The sequence below is a fragment of the Dasypus novemcinctus genome, chromosome 1 (genome assembly GCF_030445035.2).
Source record: "Dasypus novemcinctus isolate mDasNov1 chromosome 1, mDasNov1.1.hap2, whole genome shotgun sequence".
Taxonomy (NCBI): domain Eukaryota; kingdom Metazoa; phylum Chordata; class Mammalia; order Cingulata; family Dasypodidae; genus Dasypus; species Dasypus novemcinctus.
Window position 1 is genome coordinate 79,019,034 of NC_080673.1, and position 14,617 is coordinate 79,033,650.

The window sequence follows — 14,617 nt, forward strand, 5'->3', positions numbered from 1 at the left end:
AAGCGAGGTAAGTGGTTCAAACCCCGGGCCTCCTTGACCCATGTGGAGCTGGCCCATGTGCAGTGCTGATGTGCGCAAGGAGTGCCCTGCCACGCAGGGGTGTCCCCCGCATAAGGGAGCCTCACGCGCAAGGAGTGCGCCCCATAAGGAGAGCTGCCCAGCGTGAAAGAAAGTGCAGCCTGCCCAGGAATGGCGCCGCACACATGGAGAGCCAACACAACAAGATGACGCAACAAAAAGAAACACAGATTCCCGTGTGGCTGACGACAACCAAAGTGGACAAAGAAGACACAGCAAATAGATACAGAGAACAGACAACCAGGGTGGGGGAGGGGGAAGGGGAGAGAAATAAATAAATAAATAAATCTTTAAAAAAAAAAAACAGACATACGAGGTTTCCATATACCCCACACCCCACTCTACCCCACTCCTCCCAGATCGACAATCTTTCATCACTGTGGCACATTCATTGCATTTGGTGAATACATTTTGGAGCACTGCTACACCACATGGATAATAGTTTACATTGTACTTTACACTCTCCCCCAGTCTATTCATTGGATTATGGCAGAATATATAATGTCCTGCATCTGTCCCTGCAATATCATTCAGGACAAATCCAAGTTCCAAAAATGCCCCCACATCACACCTCTTCTTCCCTCTCCCTGCCCTCAGCAATTACTGTGGCCACTGTCTCTACATCAATGATAATTTTTTTTCCATTGCTAGAGTCACAATAGTTCAATAGTAGACAGTCAGTTCATTCCAATCCATATTTCATTCCCCCATCTTGTGGACCCTGGGCTGGTGATGTCCACTCCACCTCTAAATTGAGAGGGGCCTTAGATCCCACATGGCTGATGTATGCAATTCTCCTGCTTGCAGTTCTAGGCACTCTCGGTTCCCTGGTGTAGTGTTGACCACTTTCACCTCCCTGTTAGGTGACCTGGGTAAGTAAAACAAACCAGATAGTAGGTGTTGCAACTCTGCTGAGGCTCAGGGCACAGCTGGCACATGGCCAGTCCAGAGATTCGGATCTCCTGAGTATACACCAACCCCAGCACCAACCAAAAGCTCAGTAAAAGAGGCATGTGTAGAAAGGTCATATCTGAATCCAACTCCATCACACTCAGGAGCACAAATTCCAAAGTAGGGCCCACTGGCAAGGCACTGAATTCCAGAGTCATCTGTCTTGATTGTAGAGCCTGTGTGTCTCCATAGCCCTCAGGAGCACCAGTACATGGGGTTGTATCTCCTTTGGCTTTCTCTGGGATCCTACGAGACATGCGTAAAAGCAACCCCTCTGATGACCTCCTGACTCATTCTGAAGTCTCTTAGCCATATAAACACATTTGTCTTTACCGTTTCCCCCCTTTTACTCAAGATCTTTTTCTAGTTGAATCACCAGCTGGTGATTGGTAGTAATCCCTTGGCACAGGGAGGTTCATCCCCAGCGTGAGTCATGTCCCACACTGAGGGGAAGGTAATGCATTTATATGCTGAGATTGGCTTAGAGAGTGGCCACATTTGAGCAACATACACTCAGGAGGTAACTCTTAGGCACCCTGCAGCTCTAGGCCTAGTTGGAATTTCAAGCACACAGGCTTATAAGCATAGTCATCAGTATCAAGGGCCCAAAAATCAATGGACCATACTTCTTTACTGGTCTTTGCCCTTTTACTTGGGAGATTGTTGCTATTCCATTGGGGAATGTGACAGAGCTCCCCTGGCTAGGAACTCAGCACTCCCTCAGTTGCTGTGTGTAAATCTACCTACTATGACAATACCCAACGAATATCTAAACATTTTTATATACTCCATATACATGCCCTGGAGAACTCCCTCCCAACCATGTGTCCCCCATTAATGACACCCCACACCAGTGCTCTTCCCCAGCCATAGTTGAACTCCTCTGTGATCTAAAATTTCTTAAAAAATAAAGCCTAATATATTGCCAAATTCAATTAGTAGGAAAATGAAATAATGATAGATTTAAAGTTAGAAATAGAATACATACTAATTTAGAAAGACTAAAGTAGAGAATAAATTGGGGTATTAAAAATGAAAAATATCACAAAACTTTGTTTTTGACTTTTTGCCTTTAATCATTGTAATAGCTGTTGCCCTGTACGTACTGTGGCAAGGCAATCTCTTCATCCCTTCCTCAGTATCTACATCCTTTTTTTTTTAACTTTTAATTTTTGTCTTCAAAAAAGTTTTAGATCACAGTAAAGTTACATATACAATATAGGGGACTCCCATATACCAAACATCAACCCTTTTCTGCCTTTCCCAGCAATGATCTTTTTACATGTGGATGTTATATTTGCTACAACTGATGTACAGATATTGAAATAAAGCTACTGACCGTGATTACATTTTGGTTTACATTATGGCTTACATTTTAGACTATACACTTTCATAAATTTTTGGTGAAATTTATCATGGCCTATATCAATCATTTCACGACCTTGTGGGACACTTCCATTGCCCCCCAGTTACCCCCACCTCCATCTATTCTATTCCTCTCTCCCCCTCCCCTTGGGGCCCACAGTGACAAGCAAGCTTCACTGCTTGAATGATCAGATTCATAGATACTTGCAGCAATGCTGAGGGCCTGACACATCAGACTTTCCTCCCCATTTGGGAGCCACAGATGCTCTCGAGAGACACCTTTTACTGTGCTTGAGAACATCAATCCTCCCCAGGATGGGGGTACAACACTTTCCTGCTCAATGTATGGGTCTCCACCCACTGATATAACACACTGTGACAAGATGAGCACTCACATACTCCCTAGAAGCCTACCCCAGGTGCACCCTGTGCCAAATGCCCCCCATCTAACACCTTAACAAGTAACCCTTCCTTATTTTATTTTCTAAAGGGTTTTCTCAACATAGTTTCAACCATATACCTGACAATCTCCCATGTTCACCTGCTCCCTCCAAAACCTTGTTCCAATTCCACGGACCATTTGACCCATCCTCCCAACCCTAACCTGCCCCAAGCCTGCAAAGCCCCACCCAATAGTATCCCTATGCTCCCTTCTTACCCTTCCTTACACAACTACTTATCTCCACTTTATCATAGATTTCACCCATGTAGGCATCAGCTCACAACCTTTTTCTCTGCCCCACCCCCACCCAGTTTCCTGTAAGTCTGTCATCCAGTCTCTTGCTCTCTGAGACAGCTTGATTGGCTTAATTCATATCAGAGAGGTCATGTAGTATTTGTCCTTCAATGCCTGGCTTGCTTCACTCAACATAAGGTCCTCAAGATTCATCCATGTTATCCCATGTGTTAGTACTGTATTCCTTTTTACAGCTGAGTAGTATTCCATTGTATGTCTGTGCCACATTTTGTTTACCCATTCATCTGTTGATGGGCATTTGGGTTGATTCCAGCTTTTGGCAAGAGTGAATAATGCCACTATGAACATTGATGTGAATATATCGGTTTGTATCCTTGTTTTCAGTTCTTTTAGGTATGTACCCAACAGTGGAATTGCTGGATCATATGGAAAATCTATAAGTAGCTTTTTGAGGAACCACCAAACTGTCCTCCAGAATGGCTAGATCCTTCTGCATTCTCACCAGCAGTGGATGAGGGTTCCCACTCCTCTACATCCTCTCCAACACTTGTAGTCTTCTGTTTTTTTAATAGCTGCCAGTCTAATGGGTGTCAGATGCTATCTCACTGTAGTTTTGATTTGCATTTCTCTAATAGCTAGTGATGTTGAATATCTTTTCATGTGCTTTTAGCCATTTGTATTTCTTCTTTGGATAAGTGTCTGTTCAAATCTCTTGCCCTTTCTTTAAATGAATTGTTTGTCTTTTTATTTTCAAGATACAGGATTTCTTTATTTATGCTAGATATTAGTCTCCTATCATATATATGGTTACCAAATATTTTCTCCCATTGGGTAGGCTGTCTTTTCACTATTTTGATAAACTCCTTTGAAGTGCAAAAGACTTTAATTTTGAGGGGGTTCCATTTATCTATTTTTTCTTTTTCTGTTCGTGCTTTGGGTGTGATGTTCATGAAGCCATTTCCCATTACAAGGTTCTGTAGATGATTCCCTATGATGTCTTCCAAGGTCTTTATGGTCTTGGCTTTTATATTTAGATCTTTGATCCATCATGAGTTGATTTTTGTATAAGGTGTGAGATGGTAATCCTCTTTCATTCTTCTGCATATGGATATCCAGTTCTCCAAGCACCGTTTGTTGAAGAAACCATTCTCTCCCAGTTAAGTGGGCTTGGTAGTCTTGTCAAATATCAGATGACTGTATATGTGAGGATCTATATCAGAACTCTCAATTCAGTTCCATTAGTCAGAGTGTCTATCCTTGTGCCAATACAATGCCATTTTGACTGCTGTAACTTTGTAGTATGTTTTAAAGTCAGGTAGTATGATTCCCCCAATTTCATTTTTATTTTTCAATATGTCTTTGGCTATGTGGGGCCTCTTTCCTTTCCAAATAAAATCCACAGTTAATTTTTCTAGTTTATTTAAAAAATTATGTGTTGATTTTTATTAGGATTACATTAAATATGTAGGTCTGTTTGGGTAGGATAGATATCTTAATGATATTTAGTCTTCTTATCCATGAACAAGGACTATCCTTTCATTTATTTAAATCTTCTTTGATTTCCTTTAACAGGGTTATTTAGTTTTCTGTGTACATGTCTTTTACATCTTTAGCTAAATTTATGCCTAGGTATTTGGTTTTTTAATTTACTATTGTAAATGGTATTTGTTTCTTGATTTCCTGCTCAGATTGCTCATTACTGGTGTATAGAAATGTTACTGATTTTTGCACATTGACTTTACCTAACTCATTCATACATTCTTGAAGCTTTGTTGTAGATTTCTCAGGGCTTTCTATGTATAGGATCATGTCATCTGCAAATAGTGAAATTTTGACTTCTTTCTTTCCAATTTAGATCCTTTTATATCTGGTTCTTGCCTCAGTGCTTGAGCAAGTACTTCTAATACAATGTCAAATAGGAGGGGTGATAGTGGACATCCTTGTCTTGTTCCTGATTTTAGAGGGAAAGATTTTAGGATTCCACTACTGTAAATGGTGTTGGGTGTGGGTTTTTCATAAACATGCTTTATCATGCTCAGAAATTTTCCTTCGATTCCTATCTTATGCAGTGTTTTTTTCAAGAAAGGGTGCTTTATTTTGTCAAATGCTCTTTTTGCATCTAAAGATATGATCATGTGATTTTTTTCCTTCAATCTGTTTATGTGGTGTATTACATTGATTGATTTTCTTATGTTGAACCTTCCTTGCATACCAGGGATGAAACCCACTTGGTCATGGTGTATAATTCATTTGATGTGTTGTTGAATATGATTAGCAAGTATTTTGTTGAGGATTTTAGCATCTAGCTTCATTTATCACTGTAGCTAGGTAATATGATTCAAAGTCCAGAAATGAGAGTCCTCCAATTTTGCTCTTCCTTTTTAAGAATTTTCTGGCTCTTCAGGCATCCTTATCTTTCCAAATAAATTTGATAGTTGTGTTTTCCATTTCTTTAAAAATGCTGGTGGAATTTTTATCAAGATTGCATTGAATCCCTATATCAGTTTGGGTAAAATTGACATCTTAGTGCTATTTAATCTTTCAATACATGAGCATGGAATGTTTTTCCATTTATTTAGGTCTTTTTAAATTTCTTTTAGCAATGCATTGTTGTTTTCTAAATACAAATGCTTTACATGCTTGGTTAAGTTTATTCTTAAATATTTTATTCTTTTAGTCACCATTGTAAATGAAATTTTTCCCTGACTTCTTCCTCACACTGTGCATTAGAAACACTAATAGAAACACTACTGATTTTGCATATTAATCTCGTATCCTGCCACTTTGCTGAAATTGTTTATTAGCTCTAGCAGTTTGTTGTAGATTTTTAGGGACTTTCTAAGTATAGGGTCATATCATCTGCAAATAGCAAAAGTTTTACCTCTTCCTTTCCAATTTGGATGCCTTTTATTTCTTTTTCTTGCCTGATTGCTCTAGCTATAACCTCTAGCACTATATAGAACAACAGTGGTGACAGTGTCCATCCTTGCCTTGTTCACAATCTCAATGGGAAAGCTTTCAGATTTTCACCATTGAGTACAATGTTAGCTGTGGGTTTTTCATATATGGCCTTTATTGTGTTGAGAAAGTTCCCTTCAATTCCTATCTTTTGTAGTATTTTTATCAAGAAAGGATGTTATATTTTGTCAAATGCCTTTTCTGCATCAATTGACAGGATCATATGATTTTTCTTCTTTGATTTATTAATGTGGTGTATTATGCTGATTAATTTTCTTGTGCTGAACCACCCTTGCATGCTTTGATCATGATGAATAATTCTTTTAATGTGTTGTTGGATTCAATTAGAAAGATTTTGTATTCCTTAGGGAAATGAGTCTGTAATTTTCTTTTTTCTTTTTTAATATCTTTATCTGGTTTTGGTGTTAGGGTAATCTTGCCCTCATAAAAGGAGTAGTGTTCCTTCTTGTTCAAGTTTTTGGAAGAGTTTGAGTAAGATTGGTATTAAATCTTCTTTGAATGTTTGGTAGAACTCACCTGTGAAACCATCTAATTTAGGGTCTTTCATTTTGGGGAGTTGTTTGATGATGGTTTCAATTTCTGTACTTTTGATTGGTTTGTTGAGATCTTCTGTTTCTTCTAGGGTCTGTGTAGGTTGTTCATACATTCCTAGGGATTTTAAAATTTCATTTACATTGTCTAGTTGGCATACAGTTGTTACTAGTATCCTCTTATGAGCTCTCTTATTTCTGTGGGGTCAGTAGTAATGTCCCCATTTTCATTTTTTATTTTACTTATTTGCATCATCTCCTTTTTTATTTGTCAATCTAGCTGAGGGTTTGTTGAGTTTGTTAATCTTCTCAAAGAACCAACTTTTGGTTTTGTTAATTCTCTCTAATTTTTTTTCTTCTCAATTTCATTTATTTCAGCTCTGATTCTTGTTATTTCATTCCTTCTGCTTTCTTTGGCAATGGTTCATTGTTCTTTTTCTAGTTCCTCCAGCTGTGCAGTTAGGTCCTTGGTTTTAGCTCTTTCTTCTTTCTTAATGTAAGCATTGAGGGCTATGAATTTCCCTCTCAACACTGACTTCACTGCATTCCATGCATTCTGATATGTTGTGTTCTATTTTCATTTGTCTTGAGGTATTTATTGATTACTCTCAAAATTTCTTCTTTGACCTACTGGTTATTTAAGAATGTGTTGTTTAATCTCCATATACTTGTGAATTTTACATTTTTCCACCTGTTGATGATTTCCAACTTTATTCCATTATTATCAGAGAAAGTGCTTTGTATAATTTAGATCTTGTTGGATTGAGATCTGCTTTGTGATCTAGCATATGGTCTATACTGGAGAAAGATCCATGTGCACTTGAGAAGAATGTATATCCTGATATTTTGGGGTGCAATATTTTGTATATGTCTTTTAGGCTTAGTCTATTTTTCATATTATTCAAGCTCTCCATTTCTTTATTGATTCTCTGACCAGATGTTCTATCCAATGCTGAGAGTGGTGTATTGAAGTCTCCAACTATTACTGTGGAGACATCTATTTCTCCCTTCAGTTTTGCTGTCATTTAGTTCCCCAAGACCCTGGTCAATGTTTTCATTCTTTTCTTTATCTATTCTTTTGTTTGCTCACTTTTAGAGGTCATGTTTTCAAGCCCACTGATCTTTTCTTCTGCCTCCTCACAGTTGTTGTTATATGCCTTCAGTGTATTTTAAATTTCATTTATTGTGCCTTTCATTCCTATAAGATCTGCCATTTTTCTATGTATGCTTTCAAGTTATTCTTTGTGCTCACCCAGTGTCTTCTTAATATCCTTAATCTCTTTAGCCATCTCATTGAATTTATTAAGGAGATTTGTTTGAATATCTATGATTAGCTGTCTCAAATCTTTTGTCATCTGGAGGCTTATCTTGTTCCTTTGACTGGGCATAGCTTCCAGTTTCTTGATATGGGTTGTAATTTTTGGTTGGTGCCTTGGCATCTGGCTTACTAAATGTATTAGTTCTATAGATTTTTTTTTAAAATCTCATTCTGTAACCACATATACAGTCTAACATTTTACCTTTCAATCACATTAATATATATCTATTTCAGTGCTGTTAATTACATTTACAGTGTTATGCTACTATCACCATCATCCATTACCAAAACATTTCCATCATTCCACACTTGAAACCTGTACATTTTAAGCCTTAACTTCCCATTCCCTATACTCACTCTAACACCTGGTAACTTATATTCTAGATTCTAATTATTTCAAATCAGCGTTATTATACCATATTTGTCCTTTTGTGTCTGACTTATTTCACTCAACATGATATCTTCAACATTTATCCATGTTGTCACATGTATCAGGACTTCATTTCTTTCTATAACTGTGTAATATTCCATTGTACGCATATATCATATTTATTTGCCCATTCATCGGTTGATAGATACTTGGGTTACTTCCTTTTTTTTTTTTTTTTCAGGTATTGGCACTGGGGATTGAACCAGGACCTTGTATGTGGGAAGCTGGTGCTCAACCACTGAGCCTCATCAGGTTCCCTGAGTTGGTTTTTTTTTTTCCCATTTCTTTGCTTGTTATTTTTTTTGTTTTTGGTAGGCACCAGGGACTGAACCCGAAACCTCCCATGTGGGAAGAAGGTGCTCAAGCACTTGAGCCGCATCTGCTCCCCATTTTTTTGGCAATTGGAAATACACCACTCTGAATATAGGCATGCAAATATCTGTTCAAGTCCCTGCTTTCAATTCTTTTGCCTAAGGACCTAGCAGTGGTAGTTCTATACTTAGCTTTCTGAGGCGCCACCAAACTGTCTTTCACAGCAGCTGCACCTGCCACCATCAATGAATAAGTGTTCTGATTTCTCTGCACCCTCTCCAACCCTTGTTATTTTCTGTTGTTTTATTTTTTATTTACAGTAGTCATTCTAATAGGTGTGCAATGGTATCTCACTGTAGTTTTCATTTGCATTCCCCTGATGGCTAAGGGGTTTAAGCATGCTTTCATATGCTTTTTGGCCATTTGTTTAGCTTCTCTGGAGATATGTCTTATCAAGCCTTATGCCCATTTTTAATTGCTGTTTTTTTTTTTAATTGAAGGATCTCTTTATATATTCTGGATATTAAACCTTTATTGAATATGTGGTTTCCAAGTATGTCACATCTCTGTGAAATAGAAAAGAAGCTAGGTATTAATAATCTCATTTGAAACTGGAGAAACTAAGGTACAAAGAAGCTCATTAGCTTGTCTAGTGTTGGACAGAGCCCATGATAAACACGGGAATTAAATGTAGGTTTTGACTTTCAGTCTAGTACATTTTGATCTACCCTATTACTCAGTGTGTTAAAAACAAATATATCTTAAGAAAAAAAAATCTGTTAATTCATTAGTGGCACCCAAGAATAGCACTGTAAATAACTCAGATCAGACTATAAAATAATGGCAATTAAATGGTTAGCCACTTTTCTATTTTTATTCTCATCACAGTCTCACACTTTTCACAATTTATATCCTTTCTAGTATTACATTTTCCACTATTTATTCATATTGGAGAACAAGCTATTGTTTCCTAAGTGACTGCCATTTCCACAACACTTTTTAAAGAAAACTGATCTTGTCATTATACTACCCTAATTGACCAGGAAAAGGTACTTGACTCAAGAGCAGGCAATCTACTACCACTTGACTATTTTATGAGCTCTGTGCAAAATACAGTAACTTTTTGACCCTAGAAAAACCTCTTTTTAGGGAGTTTGATTTAGAAAAATAAAGAGTTAGGAAGGAAAAACAAAGAATGTGGTAACAGAAGCCATAGAGTAGGTAGCAGAAAAGAGGGGCAATGAACTAAAAAGCAGCTAATATTTTATATAAAAGAAGCTGAAATATTTCCATATGAAATATATCTTGGATTTGCTTCAAATTAATCTAAGCTTGGAGATGGAAATGGAAAGGGGTATAGATGGAACAAAATTGGTCACAAGTGGTCAATGGTTACAGTTATTGAAAGATACCTGACATATGATAGGTTCATGTGGGTACCTAGTAGGAACATGGGATTTCATTATAATTTTCTTCTTCTTTTTGTACCTTTATTTGTGTTTGAAAATTTCCTGTAAAAATGTTAAGTAACATGTACACACACACATAACTCCAAAATCCTACTGCTTCCTGTCATTTCCATTCCTACACCTTGGTGTGAGCCACTGCCTTAGTTTGCTAAAGGTTGCCAATGCAATATACAAAAATGGGTTGTCTTTTATAATAGGAATTTATTAGGTTAAAAGCTTATATTTCTGAGGCTGTGAAAATGTCCACATCAAGGCATCATCAGAGATGCTGTCTCACTGAAGTTCGGCTGCTGGCATTCCTGGACTCCTGCCACGTGGCAAAGCAAAATGGTGGTCAGTTTCTGCTCTCTTCTCAGAGCTCACTTTCTCTCTAAGCTCAGCTATGGGTGAGCACATGGCACATCTCTCCCTTCTCTGGGCCTCTTCTCTTTCAGCTACAGACTAAAGTAGCTTTCTCTCAATCTCTGTGTTCCATTGACTTCTTCCTGTGTGTCTCTTCTTTTACTCCTCCATTTATAAGATACCAGTAAGAGGATTAGAACCCCTCCCCACCCTGCACCCTGCAATTTAATCAAAAGCCCTTAACTGAAATGGTCTAGTCAAACATGATCTAATCAAGAGGTCTCTTAACTGAATCTAACCAAAAGTTCTCACATATAGCAGGTTTACGTGTACAGGAATGGGTTAGCTTAAGAACACAATTTTCTGGGGTGCACAAAAGACTCAAACCAGCATAGCTACCCTTATCTTTCCCCAAGATTACTGTAATAGTCCCCTAAAAAGCCTCCCAAATTCTACCTATTCATCCTCCCTAGTCTTTTTCAACACAACAGCCAAAAAGAGCCTTCAAAGTCTAAGTCAGATCATGTCCCTTCTCTACACAAAATACTGCAATGGCTTCCCATTCCATTAATAGAAAAAGTCAATGTCCTCAGAATGGCCATAAGACCCTACTATGATTTCATTCCCCCATTACCTATCTGACTTGCTGTCCTGTTTTTCATGGACTATCTGGGGGAAAAGTCTTCCAAGCAGAGGAAATACCCTGGAGCAAAGGCCCCAAAACAGCAAGGATCAAGCCTGGTATATTTGAAGATTGTGATTACCCTGAGAAGAGTCCTCAAGAGCAGACAGGTCTGACCAAAAACAAGACCAATGCCATGAAAATATAGGCTGACTCAGCCTTACTAGAACTCAGGAAAGATGTGGTTAAAAGACAATGGGTTTTGGAATCACGTAAACTAGCCTAAACTACTCTACTCTTTGCACTTATTGCCTAAAATGCAAGCTGTGAGCCTCAATTTTTCTCACTTGAGAAATCTGGAAAATACTAATGATTTTCTGAGGCTATTGTTAATTAAGGTATTATATATAAAACAGCTAGCACAGTGCATTGGATAGAGTTGACACTAAATAAATGTGCCCTCTTATAGATAAAATAGAGCAAAGTATGTTCTGAATAGATGGCAAAACTCATTTCCCAAAATATCCCTTCTCAAGCTCATGTAGTAGAGTAGAGAGAGTCTTGGCCTGATAGGTGAGAATTCTTAGTTGCAGTCTTGCCTGTGACATAACTGGCTGGGGACGTTGGGTGAGTCAGCTCCTCTCTTTGGAACTTAGTTCAATCACCTTTAAAATGAGGGGATTGTACTAGATCATTTCCTGAGAAATGACTAGAAATAATAACAGGTATTTCCCTATGAGCAACCAGAGAGACTGGGAGCAATATGTCCACAGGCACCTGAAGAGAGGTGAGTGATTGGGTAAGATGGTTGTCTAGGGGAGGGAAATGGGTATTGGGTTTGTGGAGATGGGGTAGAAGGTTTACTACCTCTTTCCAGTTCCTGAAGTCTTCCAGTCTGTTACTCTTTCCACGGAGTAAAATATTGGCAACTTTTGCTGAAGCCACAGGGAACAATAACCTGAAGAAGTATCTGGGCTTGGTCAGTCAGATCCTAAAATAAAGTACCAGGCTACATGGTCTCCTCAACGTCCCATCATGGGTCCTGGAAATGGGGCTTGGCTTGCAGCAGTGCTTCCTCCTTTCACTTCTTAAACTACCTCCTGGGCTACATGGAGTCTGGAAAAGCTAAATGCCCACCACATCATGGACCAGAGCCCTCTGAGCTTTTTCATTTTCTCCAATCTCCTGAGCATGGGAAACTTCACCCTTTAAGATTTTAAAGAGTCCCATTTAAGATATAAATACAAGAGAATTAAGGGTGTAATTCTTAAGAAATGTTACTAATTACTGCTATAGAGTCCTAGTTAACTTATGGCAGGGACTATCTGTATCAGAACCTCAAGATTGATTTATTCTTATAAGGGTGACCAAGATGATATTTTTGACACAGCTCTCATTGGAGCAGAAAATTAAATTAAATTTGCTTCCTGCAGGTTTTATACATATGAACATAAAAGCTGAACTTCTCCAGTAGGGACTTGAATCCTCATTCCTGCATCTCTCTCTTCTGTTCCATGTTGGTCCTTGAGTAATCCCTGAGGAACCCCAGAGCCCAATTAGATTTAGTTTGAAAAGCACTGTTCTAAATATTTATAGCCCCTTGCTACTTATGCAATTAGGGTCTGTGCTCTAATGTCAGAAATTGCTAAATAATCATTTTGACTTAAATTATCTCTTGCTTATTTTTTAACATTTGCTTTAAAACACCTTTCCTACCAACCTCTAATTAATACATGTCTGCTAAGAATATTTGGAAAAATATGGAAAAGTCCAAAGACAAAAATTACTCATGATCCCTCCTTCCATATATAATTGCTGTTAGCATGTTAACATTTTTCACACGTATGAAACACATCTCATTCTCGTCACTCTTTTATATATAACAATTATCACCTTTGCAAACACTCAATATTCTTATTCTAATTCTTGCCAGTGCTAATATGTCATGACTAGACCTTGTGAGTCTATTACATTTTATGAAGGAGGATACGTCATGTATTGGCTAACCTTTCAAACTCCACCCTCAATGACTGTCCCTCTAACAATCTTCAAGAAAATCAATGAGGGAAGCAGATTTGGCCCAGTGGTTAGGGTGTCCGTCTACCACACAGGAGGTCCACGGTTCAAACCCCAGGCCTCCTTGACCTGTGTGGAGCTGGCCCATGCACAGTGCTGATGCGCGCAACAAGTGCCATGCCATGCAGGGGTGTCCCCCGCGTAGGGGAGACCCACGCACAAGGAGTGTGCTCCATAAGGAGAGCCGCCCAGCACGAAAGAAAGTTCAGCCTGCCCAGGAATGGCACTGCACACACAGAGAGCCGACACAACAAGATGATGCAACAAAGAGACACAGATTCCCGTGCCACTGACAACAGAAGTGGACAAAGAAGAACACGCAGCAAATAGACAGAGAACAGACAACTGGGGGGGGGGGGAATAAAATAAATAAATCTTTAAAAAAAAAGGATATTATAGGTTCGAGTCCTAACGTCCTGGAAATTGGTCTAGAGTTTGGAAAATCTGGTTACAAAAACATGAATCAGCTTTTCTAGAAAGCTTGGTCTAGGTGTAAAGTTAAACAGTGAAAAAGGTCTAGCTGGAATCTTTTGTTGTGGTGCTGAATTGCAAATGAAGTCGCTTTATAGCAGATGTTAATGGTAAGTGTTCTTTCTAAGGTTTGTGATGGCTGAAGGGGCAGCTGTGCTGAAATAGGTATATGTAGAACTTGTGGATCAGATTAACAACTTTTGTGCTTCTGTCTGTTTCAACTCAATGCTGGTGTTAGAGTTGTGTGGTTATGTAAAGTAGTGAAATTTGGTTGAGCTGGAACCCTACCTTGCCAATGGCAAAAGGGTAAAATTTTTTTTAAGATTTACTTTTTATTTATTTCTCTCCCCTTCCCACCCCCCCCCTGCCCCAGTTGTCTGCTCTCTGTGTCTATTCGCTGTGTGTTCCTCTGTGTCCATTTCCATTGTTGTATTGTTGTCAGCGGCATCAGTGATCTGTGTCTATTCTTGTTGTGTCATCTTGCTGCGTCAGCTCTCCATGTGTGCAATGCCACTCCTGGGCAGGCCGCACTTTCTTTTGCACTGGGCAGCTCTCCTTATGGGGCATACTCCTTGTGCATGGGGCTCCCCTATGCGGGGGACACCCCTGCATGGCAGGGCACTCCTTGTGCTCATCAGCACTGCACATGGGCCAACTCTACACGGGTCAAGGAGGCCCAGGGTTTGAACTGTGGACCTCCCATGTGGTAGGCAAATGCCCTATTCATTGGGCCAAGTCTGCTTCCCAAGGGTAAAATAATTATAAGGCAAAATTGCAGAGTCTGGATGTTTGCACATGCTCTGCTGTCTCATCTCTGGTCCACCCCTTTGCTGGGGCTTGGGGGCCATCCGTAGTCATGCCATGCACCCAGGTTTGTTGGGGCTGGCCCCAGTCAAAGTGGCTGGGTCTTGGGAGGGGCGCCAAATTTGAGTAAATTCTTTTGGCCCATTTTGGCAGAAAGCTAAAAAAGGGGGGAG